The sequence below is a fragment of the Bison bison genome, unplaced genomic scaffold (assembly GCF_000754665.1).
Source record: "Bison bison bison isolate TAMUID 2011002044 unplaced genomic scaffold, Bison_UMD1.0 scf7180017864068, whole genome shotgun sequence".
Lineage (NCBI taxonomy): Eukaryota > Metazoa > Chordata > Mammalia > Artiodactyla > Bovidae > Bison > Bison bison.
Window position 1 is genome coordinate 8,536,116 of NW_011494640.1, and position 12,519 is coordinate 8,548,634.

At 37.8% G+C, this 12,519-nt stretch overlaps 1 pseudogene; it reads left to right on the forward strand.

The window, feature by feature from the left end:
• Positions 1–11,986: 11,986 nt before the first annotated feature.
• LOC104986510 lies at positions 11,987–12,484 on the forward strand (annotated as a pseudogene).
• Positions 12,485–12,519: the final 35 nt, after the last annotated feature.

The window sequence follows — 12,519 nt, forward strand, 5'->3', positions numbered from 1 at the left end:
AATTTATTTTGAAATAGTTGCAGACATTATAGAAAAGTTGCAAAAATAGTACAGAGAATTTCTGTATATTTTCAAAATACCCTAAATGTTAACATTTGTTGCTTTTTCTTTCTCTCTCCCTATCTATGTAGGTTGTATTAATATTAATATATTAATTGACATACATTATATACATACACACGATTTTGAATCATTTTGTTGTCAAAGCCAAGTTTGTGTACCTGATGCATAGTGAGGCCAAACAAACCATAACTGCAAAGGCTGGAGCAGAGAAAAGCTTATTGCAGGGCCATGGAAGGAGGAAAACTGGGTGGGTGGCTCATACTGAAAAACTCAAACTCGCTAGTGGTTTTCAGGGAATGTGATATTCAGCTCTAGCACTAGCTCTGTGGTCTTGGGTAAGCCATTTAAACCCTCCAAAACTCAATTTTCTCAACTGTAATATGGAATAATCACATGAAATTATTTCCAAGTTCTCTTTCAGCTTAAGTATTTTAAGATTCTATGATCTAAAGAAAAAATAAATAGCACATTTGGAAAAAACCAAAGATAGTAAGATATTAAAATATGACTAGACCTAAGAGTTGCTGAGCCAAAAGGAAGATAAAGTTTGAGATATAAAGAATCATCATAATTTTTAACACTTAAAAATTCACTTAAATTTAATTAAAACTTTAATGGTGTAGAAAAATGGGTAGAATATACAGTTTTGCTATATTTTGGAACAGAGAAAATAAAATCGAGGGAGTCAGTAAACTAAATATGACTTGCAGTTACTTAATAAATATATCCTGTGCTGTGATGTCCATGAGAGGCAATCACAGCTTTGTACAAAGAAAATTCCTAAATTATAGGGCATGAGTCAAAAAAAAAAATTAACCTAAAATTCTCTATCTACTGAGAGCCAGTAAGTCATAGGAAAAGAATAAAGAAAAAAATATAACTAAACAAAATCAACAACTCTGGAACAAACGCAAGCAAAGAATAAGTTGATTATTTTAAATTTAACAGGAAAAAATATATTCATTCACTGCTTTAAAAAAAAATACAGAAAACACTACCAATCATTATTGCATTTATAACTGGCTTGAATTCAAGCAAACCAGGCTTCGGTCCCAGCCCAACCAAGGGACTGTGTGATCTGACCAACCTCTTAAACAGAGCAATAATCCCTTCCTTTGTGGCTTCTTGTCAAGATTGATTGTGATGCTGCTGCTGCTGCTAAGTCGCTTCAGTCTTGTCCGACTCTGTGCGACCCCATAGATGGCAGCCCACCAGGCTCCTCTGTCCATGGGATTCTCCAGGCAAGAACATTGGAGTGGGTTGCCATTTCCTCCTCCAATGCATGAAAATGAAAAGTCAAAGTGAAGTCGCTGAGTCGTGTCCGACTCTTAGCGACCCCATGGACTGCAGCCTACCAGGCTCCTCGGTCCATGGGATTTTCCAGGTAAGAGTACTGGAGTGGGGTGCCATTTCCTCCTCCAATGCATGAAAATGAAAAGTCAAAGTGAAGTCGCTGAGTCGTGTCCGACTCTTAGCGACCCCATGGACTGCAGCCTACCAGGCTCCTCGGTCCATGGGATTTTCCAGGTAAGAGTACTGGAGTGGGGTGCCATTGCCTTCTCCATTGATTGTGATAAGTCATATAAAATATATATGTTAGTGATTGGCAGATAGTAAGGGTTCAAAAAGATGTTAACTGTCACATCAACCTTTCCATCATTCATATTCAGTCTTCTGCTTTGAGGAGGAAAAACAACAGCTTGAGTGGCAGGGATAAGAGAGGATGGGTTTACCAGAAGTCTAGAAAAGGTCTGCCTGATACTAGGGGTGTTACTAATCTACCTTCCTGGACTAGTAAACAGGCCCCATTTCTTCAATGCGATTCTTTGAAAGATCACCTGACTTTCTAGCAACTCCTTTTTGGATCTGTGTTAGTAGATTTTTTGATCTTACTTTCAAAAATAAAAGTTAATCTTTAAAAGAAACATTTACTTTTCTGTAGACCTTAATTTTTAGAGACTGAACAAGAGTCAGCAGTGATGATTAGCTATTAGCCTAAACACTGCTTTGTCATGAATAATACATTCATTTGCCTTTCTTTTATTAGGTGAATAAATTTCCTTAAAAGGAGAACTGAAACAAGGGTTTACGGCATACTTTTTTAGGGATTTTTCTTAGGACCTATGAAATATTGTTTAGTCAGTGTCAGAAGAGCCAACTCATTGGAAAAGACTGATGCTGGGACAGATTGAAGGAAAAAGGAGAAGGGGGCAGCAGAGGATGAGATGGTTAGATAGCGTCAGTGACTCAATGGACATGAACTGGAGCAAACTCTGGGAGATTGTGAAGGACAGGGGAGGCTGGCGTGCTGCAGTCCACGGGGTCACAAAGAATCAGACATGACTGAGTGATTGAACAACAATAGTATCAGAAAAAGAGTCACCCTCATTGATTAAAACAGAGCTATCATTTATTGAACCTGTGCCATGAACTTCATTCATAAAACTACATTTATCCTCCTAATGAGTTTATGAAGTAGGATTATTATCACATTTTACAGACAAGAAGCTCAGAATCAAAATGACTAGTTTTAAGTTCACAGAGACAAAATATGAGAGACTTAGAACCCAAACCTAAATCACCATGAACTCATCCACAGAGCTTCCACTGCCCTGGCTAAAAGGGACAGCTGGACTGCAAGAGAGAAATGATATGAGATGCAGTTTTCAAACTTAAACCCAGGCAATATTTCATAAACAGATTTTTATTTTGAATTTCCTTGAGACTTGTTTTCAGTGTGCATAATCAAGGGAATTAAAATAATGAAGAGAAAGGCTTATTTTTCCATTGCCAGATTATATTTGGTCTGGGGTAAAGGTAACACATTTTATTTTTGAGGCCTTGCTGAGAAATAATACACAGTATTTTAACTATATTTTTTATAGAACAAAGAAAATGGACCACATGTTGCCTATTTTAATATTCTTGGGCTATTAATCACATGTGATTGATTTAAAGTGAATTTTTAAGAGTTTCTTAAATTTATTATTTATCTTTATTTTTGGTAAAATATAGTAACCATGTTTTCTGTAAAACAACAATCTTTAGCAGTATCTTTCCTTTTGCTATAAAAAACACGTACAAAATAAAATATGCACATCAATTAGACAAGGAAAATTGTGTAGCCTCTTAGAAAGACTTGAGTTAGATTGGGCCTTCTTTTGATTAATGGCCATTCTTTAAACGAATTAGCCCAGATTCTGCCCAGGAGCATAGTATGGGCATCCCAGGGGGATGCAGTCGAACAAGTCTGAATGCAGAATATCTGTCTTCATCATCAAATACTGTTCAAAAGCAATTGGTTTTGAAGCACCCTTAAGACAGGGGTCACCAACTCCAGTGCCTCCAGGAGGTAGGCAGGTGATACAAATGAGTCAAGTGGGCTGGATGGAAGAAAGCATCTGAAACATTGTGGTGACAAATGGCACCTGACACTTGGCCATGGTGTCAGGGGGTGACCTGGAGCCACGTGATCATGGCAAACTGGCCATCAAAAGGGGCAGCTGCTTTTCAGTTCTGGCAGACTGAGGCCATCTGGGAATCAAGGGCCAATGCTCTCAGATCATCTAATTTTTAAAGAGAAATTAGAATTTCAAATTTTGATGTATCATCTTCTAATCTTTATGTTGACAATTTTAAAAATGCTATTTGGACCAATTTAAAAAACCACCCATGGACCACATCTGGCCAGCAGGCTACCAGTTTACAGATTTAAGAAAGTAAGATAATAGTAATAGAAATAATACCTGAAAATGATATCATAGTTTTGAATTCTCATATCCATTTTAGACTTCATATACATTAAAAATACACTTAAGTTATACTTTCCCAAAAGAAACAAAAGGATGGTATAGGCCTAGGGTTCTAGGTGAAACCATAAAGTGTATTTCTCAGTATGTAAACTATACACTGTCTACTCCAGAATTAACTAAAGAGCTTATTTAAAATGTGCATACTGGATTTGCATTAATGAGGTCTCAGGTGGCTTCTAGCAGTCTGACTTTGTCCAAGCACCCTGATCCCCAGATGATTCTAATAGTTATTAATGGAGTTCCTTGGAGAATTTGCAGGCTATGTGGTCGTTTTACTGCCAGTCGTAACTTCTGCATCCTCCCTATTTTCCCAGGCAGAGACAGCTGTGATTTAAAGAGGGCTAGGCTTTGGATCCTTTGGATCCCTGCTTAGTTGGATGATCATAACACATCTGTGTTTTGGGGTCATTCAGTCCCATAGTTACAGGTTGATACTTCATAATGACAAATGTCTACCCCATTAGCTTGCAGTTTATGGTTGCTCAGTTTGTGTCTTCATTTAGCTAATGTCTTAGTGGGTTATTTCCTTGTGGCTCCCTACTGAGTATCAGTGTAATGTACCTGATCGGTGCCCAGTAAGTAATTTTTGATTGACTATTATAATGCATTAATTAGAACATTGTCAACGAGGCCTACCAGATCAACTGTCTGTGACTTAACTGAATAATCATTTACTTTAACCCACCAGGCATTTTAGTTAAGCCAATAACTTGACTAATTTTTAGTTCTCAGAAGATTGTTTGATGACATTTGACCAAATGAGCCCATCCCCAAATGATTAATGTAACTTCTGACCTTGCCTGCTCATACCTTCACGGAGTAAACATAGTATTAGGAGTATGTAACTCACTATGTGCTGTCATACAGGACAAAAATAGTATCATCAAAGTGGTATTGTCACACCATTTTAGACACTGGAAACAATAGCTGTAGAAAATGCTGATAGACTGACATGTTCAATGAACTCCACATTTTAGTGTGCCGAGGGAAAACCACAATTGAAATGTAAATTGTCATTTTGCTTCAGTGAAAAATCAACCAAAATGCAAATTTTCTTTTAAAAACATTGAGAGTGGGGAAAGGCATTAAACCTGTGTTTTCTATCTTGTGTTCACACCCTGTAAATGACAGCATCTTGGATATAGGGCACAGTTAAAAAGATTATTAATCCCTTAGCCTGGACTATAAGTAGGAACGTTTCTTTATTCCAACATTGTTAGACAAAAGAAACATTTGACCTCCGAGATAACCTTCTCCAGAAAATGAACTGATAATTCCTTGCACAAGTTGCCTTTTTTTCATCATTTCCATTCCAGTCTAGTTAATGCAACCAGTTCTGCAGTTTACAATATTCAGATATGCTACTTGGGTTCTGGACACAGTGATAGGTCTTGAATTCTCCCTTGCAAAGGTGAAGTGACATTAAATTTGTCACAGTCTCGTCTAAGTCAGCAAGATGGCACTGTATAATATCTTTAGAAATACTAAGTTAAGAAGTCCATGGGGAAGAAGGTGAAAAGAAGGTCAGCTACTGACATAAAATCAGACTTCAGATGTGATGACCTTTCGTCAGAGGCTTTGTAGCCTGCAAGTCAGCATAACATTATTGAATCTACCTCCTAGCTGAAGCCAGATACGGTGACAAAGACAGCCCAACCTGCACACTAATAGAGGAACCATCAGCATTACCTCACAAATGAGACACCCAAAGCAGTTCTTTTTGTAAAACAAACAAAACTTAAAGCTATAAATACCCACTTTGGTTTTTACTTCCTTAACTTCAAAGTGTCGACCTTTATTTTAATGTTTGAAGCACTCACGAATATATTACAACTTAGAGAAAGATAAGAATTAGTCTTTGGTAGCCAGAGTCTTGAAAGTTATACTTTGAAGAATTCCTGGAAAATTCACTCTTCCAACTGACAAGCAACTAGACTAATAATAACAATAAGCATTTTAGTTTTGCTAGAGACAAATCTAGTGACAACTCTTCAAATAACCCTTTTCCTCCATCAAAAAGAATTAATGAAGTGGAATAGAGATCACAAGTTTTAATTTTTACTTTTGCCTCATGTTACGTGAGTTTATGGTGTTTAGAATCAATCGACCTTGATATGCTTCAATTAATACAATACAAAAATTCCCCAAAGATTTCTATGTTACCTAGAGGAATTAAGCAGTAAAATGTTCAATGCATTTTTAAAGCTCAGATGAAATGTTTAGTAACTGTATTATCTGATGTTCTGATCCTTATTTTGGAAAAGAATCTCCAAACTAGATGCAAAGAAGGATTCCAAAAGCAGATTCTAGGAAATTGCTCATAACACACCATTATTTTGAGTTATAAAAATAATCTTCACCATGCTTATTGCAGAAATTAGCTTATATAATTACTGAACAGAAATTTCATGACAAAAACCAATGTTACTTACCAACAATTCTAATTAATAATGAATAAGGATTAAGAGAAGAAAAATTAATTAGGTTAGAGTTTGAGCAAAAAAAGAAAAGAACTTCAAGCCAGTTTTCCTTAAAACTGATCCAATGAGTATACTTGAAAAAAATGGCATTGGGAGGGGCATCCTCCGGGGGCCCAAAGCAGTCTCTGAAAATTGTTTCTTAGTGTCCAGCTGGTACACAGATCTGTCTTCTGACGTTGGGCAGTTTCTGTAGCTAGTCATATGAGCAGTCAAATAGATCAAGGAGCACACAGAGTGACTGCCGGTTTCTGCCCGCTCCCTGGAGAACGGCAAGGATGGAGGGTGGCTTGTTTGCCACTTGTGAGGCCTGTAGCCCTGGACTCCTCTCTATATTCTATGCAAAGTTTGTATCAGCCAACTAAGTCATCCTTGTGGGCTTGAGGGATTGGGAACTGGCACAAACATGCTGACTTCCAGCTACTACTTTTTCTGTGCATAATATAGTCTTCCATTTCTTAAAAAAAAGAAAAGTGTAAAAAGTAGTCAGAGGTCCCACCATCCTCCCAACTGCTAAGGACCAAAATCCCAGTCATCTTTGACTTCTCTCTTAAAATTGTTCCAAACAGCTGGCTGTTTTCAAAGTTCGGTATCCCCACCTCTTCAGTTGTTTCTTTTTCTTTTTTTTTTCCCACATATGTTCCTTCCTCCTCATTTCTAACCCGGACCTTCATTATCTCATTTGATCTTTTGAAACAGGTTTCTACCTAACCTACCTTGCCCAAGATTTCCATTTTATTCTGTTTTCAGATCTGCTCATGTTACTTCCCTTGTTTATCATAAGTACTCCTCATTATTTGCCAAGTAATTCCAAATTCTTTGATCTGCCTTCAAAGTCAGCTGTGTGGGCCCTCGAGTTAATGTAAAAGCACTCAGTTCTACAATGGGTACTGAGTGCTTGCTATGAGTGATTCTCAAATGAAGAGGACCCTCTTCCCCTCGAAGAGTTTATAAGTCCCTGCTTCTTATAATGGAACTGTGATGATTATGTGATGATTAATCCCTTACATGCATGATCTCATTTATAGTCAGGCAGTGTATTCCTTTTCTTCCAGTCCACACAGAACACCTGCTTTTCTTCATGGCTTTCCCGCCATTGTTCAAATAGTTCTCCATGCCTGGAATGCTCCCTTAAGCCATCTTTATTCAACACATATTTGTCTGGAGATATATTTAACTTGTATCTTCCCAGGTGGTGGCTAGTGGTAAAGAACCCACCTGCCAGTGCAGGAGATGTAAGAGATGTGGGTTCGATCCCTGGGTTGGGAAGATCCCCTGGAGATCTTCAGTATTCTTGCCTGGAGAATCTCATGGACAGAGGAGCCTGGTGGACTATGGTCCATAGTGTCACAAACAGTCAGACACGACTGAAGCACACATGCATGCATATTTAACGTATGTAACTTGTGATACTTAAGAAAAATAAAGTAAGCTAAGGTGAGAGTCAACCTAGCAAACACTTACTCCTTCTTGAAGGATAAAATTTCTATGATTCTCACCACTATATTGTAGGCTCTGATCTGCAAAGGATGAGGGATTAAAGATGAGAGAGATGACGGGTGGGAGTAATCTCATTCAACATACATGGCTAAGACAACAATAATGATGGTGACTAATATTTATAAAGCATTGATAATATAGGAACTATCTGTTTAAAATCTCACAATGGCCCAGTGAGATAACCATTATTATTCCCATGTTTTTAATACTTGAGACATGAGGCAGGTTAGATAATTACCAACATTTACAATGATGGTAAATGGCAGAGCCAATTGAACAAGACAATTCAGTTCTAAGGAAGGCTTAAATTAATTGCCTTCTATGAATTAATCCACAGAGGATCAGGGTGCTCTTGGCAGGAGATGAAGAAAGTGAATGCTGTGTAGATGCCTAATAAATTTCCATGTTGATTACCTTTCTTCCTCCAACCTTTTCTCTTCTAAGTCCATCCTCCAAAACTACAAGAGTGATCTAACTACAAAGTCCAACTTTGTCATTACCCGGATTAAACAATTTAATGGCTCCAACTGCTGGATAAACTATTATTATTCATTGCTCTCTAGTGAAATTTACAAAGTGGTATTTACCTTAACTCTCAGTTTAAGAAAACCTCTACCCCAAATCTAAGTACCTGGTACAGAAGGGTAAGCTTATTCTACTTTATTAGTCATTATGAAGAAATCCTTACTGGATGTCATTGATAGACTATCTACAAGGAAGTTTAGTTTTTTATCCACAGAAATCTGTCCTTGGGTGTATTACAAGAAAGTCAGGAGCAACTCATGGAGGCACAGGGGTGGAATGGTTAAAGATAAAAGCTCTGGAGCCAGGGTTTGGAATTATGGCACTTTGAATTAAGATTCTTTGAGCCTTATTTGCAGCAACGTCAAGTGCAATTTGAGAAACACATTTTTCTTACAGGGTTGCTGGGAGGACTGAATGAGAAAACATATTAAAGGGCTTAAATCAATGGTTATATAGAAATTCCTAAGCAAATGATAACCATTACGTGTTATTAAAGTTTTCCTTGTTCTGCACTTGCTATATTAAATATCATGGTTTAATTCCAGTAGTAATACAAGAATGTAGTTGAAAAATCAAACAAGCACTATAAGAGAATATGGGAAAACAGAGTCCCTTTCCCAGAGAAAACCATTGTTAAGATTTGTTTGCCTTTCTAGAGTTTGTCTATGTAGAAAAATATACCTGTGATTTTTAAAAAATGCAAATGAGAGCATTTATATTACAGTTTTGTACCCTGACTTTTTTTCCTGTGAGAATTGTTTCACAGTGATACAAATAAGTTTCGTAAATTATCTTTAATGGCTATGCAGTATTTCAACATGTAAATATGGAATAACTTATTTAATAATTTCACTATTGATGGACATGTATGTTATTTTCAGTCACAAGACAAATTTCAGTGAATATCTATGAATGATTATTTCCACAGAATTCACTTCTGAAAGTGGAATTGCTGGATCAAATGGCATATGCATTCAAAATTTGTATAGCTCTTGTTTAACTGCCTTCTGAAGAGCTTAAAGATTAATATACTCTTACTCAGTTCTAGTACAGAGAAGTTATTTAAATACATTCCTTATAAACCACTTCAATTTTCTTAAGCTCATTTTCTCACTGTCCCAGAAAATCCCAAGTTACAGTCCTTCTTCCTTGCTATAAACTTGTTTTGCTTCTAGCCTAGAATTACTTTTCTTCTCATTTATCCATCTCATCCTACATATCTGCAGTAGTAGGACACAGTTGCAAGTAACAAAACTCAAATGAATCTAGCTTATGGAAACTAAAAGGAGAGAAGAGGAAAACCACTGAAAGGATTCTGGTAGTTCACAGAACTGAAGGACAAGCTGCGAGTTCCCAAGGCAGGTCTAGAAACATAAGACTGGAGCCTTCACACACTCCTCTAATTATCCATCCTCAGCTTCATGTATCTCTGAATGATTTCATTCTCTTCTACGGTAGACGGGTGAGGCTCATAACTGTTAAAAAATGTGAAAATTTACATAAAAGGCCACACATCATAAACATGAAACTTCAAAAGAGGTTGTGCACTGGCAGTTTCTGGCTCTGCCGACTTTTGGTGTCTTCTTGTCTTTCGTTACATAGAATTCGATGAAGAAGTTTAGAAAACACTGACATGATGTCCAGAAAAATACCTTCTCCCAAATATCAGAGAATCAAAATTCTACTTTTCTTCATCACAATAATGTCCTTTAAGTGAAAGTTGTCCAGCAACTATTTTAGGAACATCTTTTCCCCCACCTGTATGACTAGAATATGTTGGTAGTGCCTCTTCCTCACGCTCTCCGTGGTCCTGAACCACCTGCTGGCGCTTCATTTTACAGTCAGTTGAAACGTGATAGGAAGGGAATTAGGGAAAAGAGAAATTGAAAAGGCTGTTAGGGAGAAAGAAAAGATTTTTGTCAGTTTTATTGCCAACAAATAAACCACAATTAACCTTGGCCAAACTGAAAGAGAATAAGCAATTTTGGTGGGAAGCATTGCAATCTGTGCAAATGTACATATGCACAAGCAAGATTGCATGGTGATATTGTCACTGTGCTTATTTAACTTAAATGTGAGTACATCATGAGAAATGCTGGGCTGGATGAAGCACAAGCTGGAATCAAGATTGCAGGGAGAAATATCAACAACCTCAGATATGCAGATGACACCACCCTTAGGGCAGAAGGTGAAGAAGAACTAAAGAGCCTCTTGATGAAAATGAAAGAGGAGAGTGAAAAGGTTGGCTTAAAGCTCAACATTTAGAAAACGAAGATCATGGCATCTTGTCCCATCACTTCATGGGAAATAGATGGACAAACAGTGGAAACAGTGGCTGACTTTATTTTTGGGGGGCTCCAAAATCACTGCAGATGGTGATTGCAGCCATGAAATTAAAAGATGCTTGCTCCTTGGAAGAAAAGTTATGACCTACCTAGATAGCATATTAAAAAGCAGAGACATTACTTTGCCAACTAAGGTCCATCTGGTCGAAGGTATGGTTTTTCCAGTAGTCATGTATGGATGTGAGAGTTGGACTGTGAAGAAAGCTGAGCACCAAAGAATTGATGCTTTTGAACTGTGGTGTTGGAGAAGACTCCTGAGAGTCCCTTGGACTGCAAGGTGATCCAACCAGTCCATCCTAAAGGAGATCAGTCCTGAATATTCATTGGAAGAACTGCTGTTGAAGCTGAAACTCCAATACTTTGGGCACCTGATGCGAAGAGCTGACTCATTCGAAAAGACTCTGATGCTGGGAAAGTTTGAAGGCGGGAGGAGAAGGGGACAACAGAGGATGAGATGGTTGGATGGCATCACTGACTCAATGGGCATGAGTTTGAGTAAGCTCTGGGAGTTGGTGATGGACAGGGAGGCCTGGCGTGCTTCAGTCCATGGTGTTGCAGAGTCTGACACAACTGAGTGACTGACCTGAACTGAACAAGCAAGATCTCTGACGGAAGTGGGCAGATCATCACTGAGCAAAGGTGAGATGGCTCAACTGCCATTCTCAGTTGAGCCAAAACAAATTATACATGGATTTTCTTGATTTTTTTACTTTTATATCATGATGAGAAAATTGCAGAATTGAAACAATAGTAAAGTCTTCCAATTCACAGATACATGTGTTTAAGTATATTTAGTAATTCTCTAAATATTCAAGAGTTATGGTTTTTACTTTTTGGTAAATTGTGTGTCCACCAGTGATATACAGGGCTTCCCTTGTGGCTTAACTGGTAAAGAATCTGCCTGCAATGCAGGAGACCTGGGTTTGATCCCTGGGTTGGAAAGATCCGTGGGAGAAGGAAATGGCTACCCACTCCAGTATTCTGGCCTGGAGAATTCCATGTACTGCGTAGTCTGTGGGATCACAGAGTTGGACACAACTGGGTGACTTTCACTTTTACCAATGATATAATCATTTCAGTTTTGCATAATTTTATTGTTGGGTATTGATTTATTTTACATAAGATTTTGTTTCTTATTTTTCCAGTTTAACATGAAGTGCTGATATTGATATTTGTCGTTTGAATGTGCTAAATTATTTTCCATTAATCTTTAAAAGTAATTCAACCTCTTGGCTGGAACCATCTTCTTCAGCAATTCACCAAAATGACCAGCACAAAGGGAGAGAGGAGGGGCACCCTCCACATATTCTCTAGGCCTTTTGGAGAACTTGGAATTGTTCCTCTGGCTACATACATGCAAATCTACAAGAAGGATGATACTGTAGACACCAAGAGACTGGGTAATGTTCAAAAAGGAATGCTCCAGAAATGTTATCATGGCAAAACTGGGAGAGTCTACATTACCCAGCATGCTGTTGGCATCACTGTAAACAAACAAGTTAAAGGCAAGATTCTGGTCAAGAGAATTAATGCGTGTATCAAGCAGATTAAGCACTCCAAGAGCCGAGACAGTTTCCTGAAATGTGTGAAGGAAAATGATCAGTACAAGAAGGAAACCAAAGAGAAAGGGGCTTGGGTTCAGCTGAAACAACAGTTTCCTCCACCCAGAGAAGTGTACTTTGTCAGGATCAATGTTAAGGAGTTAAAAACAGTTCTAACAGTTGACCTGTTGGAGCCCATTCTCTATAAATTCACGGCATGATGGGTGTAAAAATAAAGACTGTACAAATGTACAAA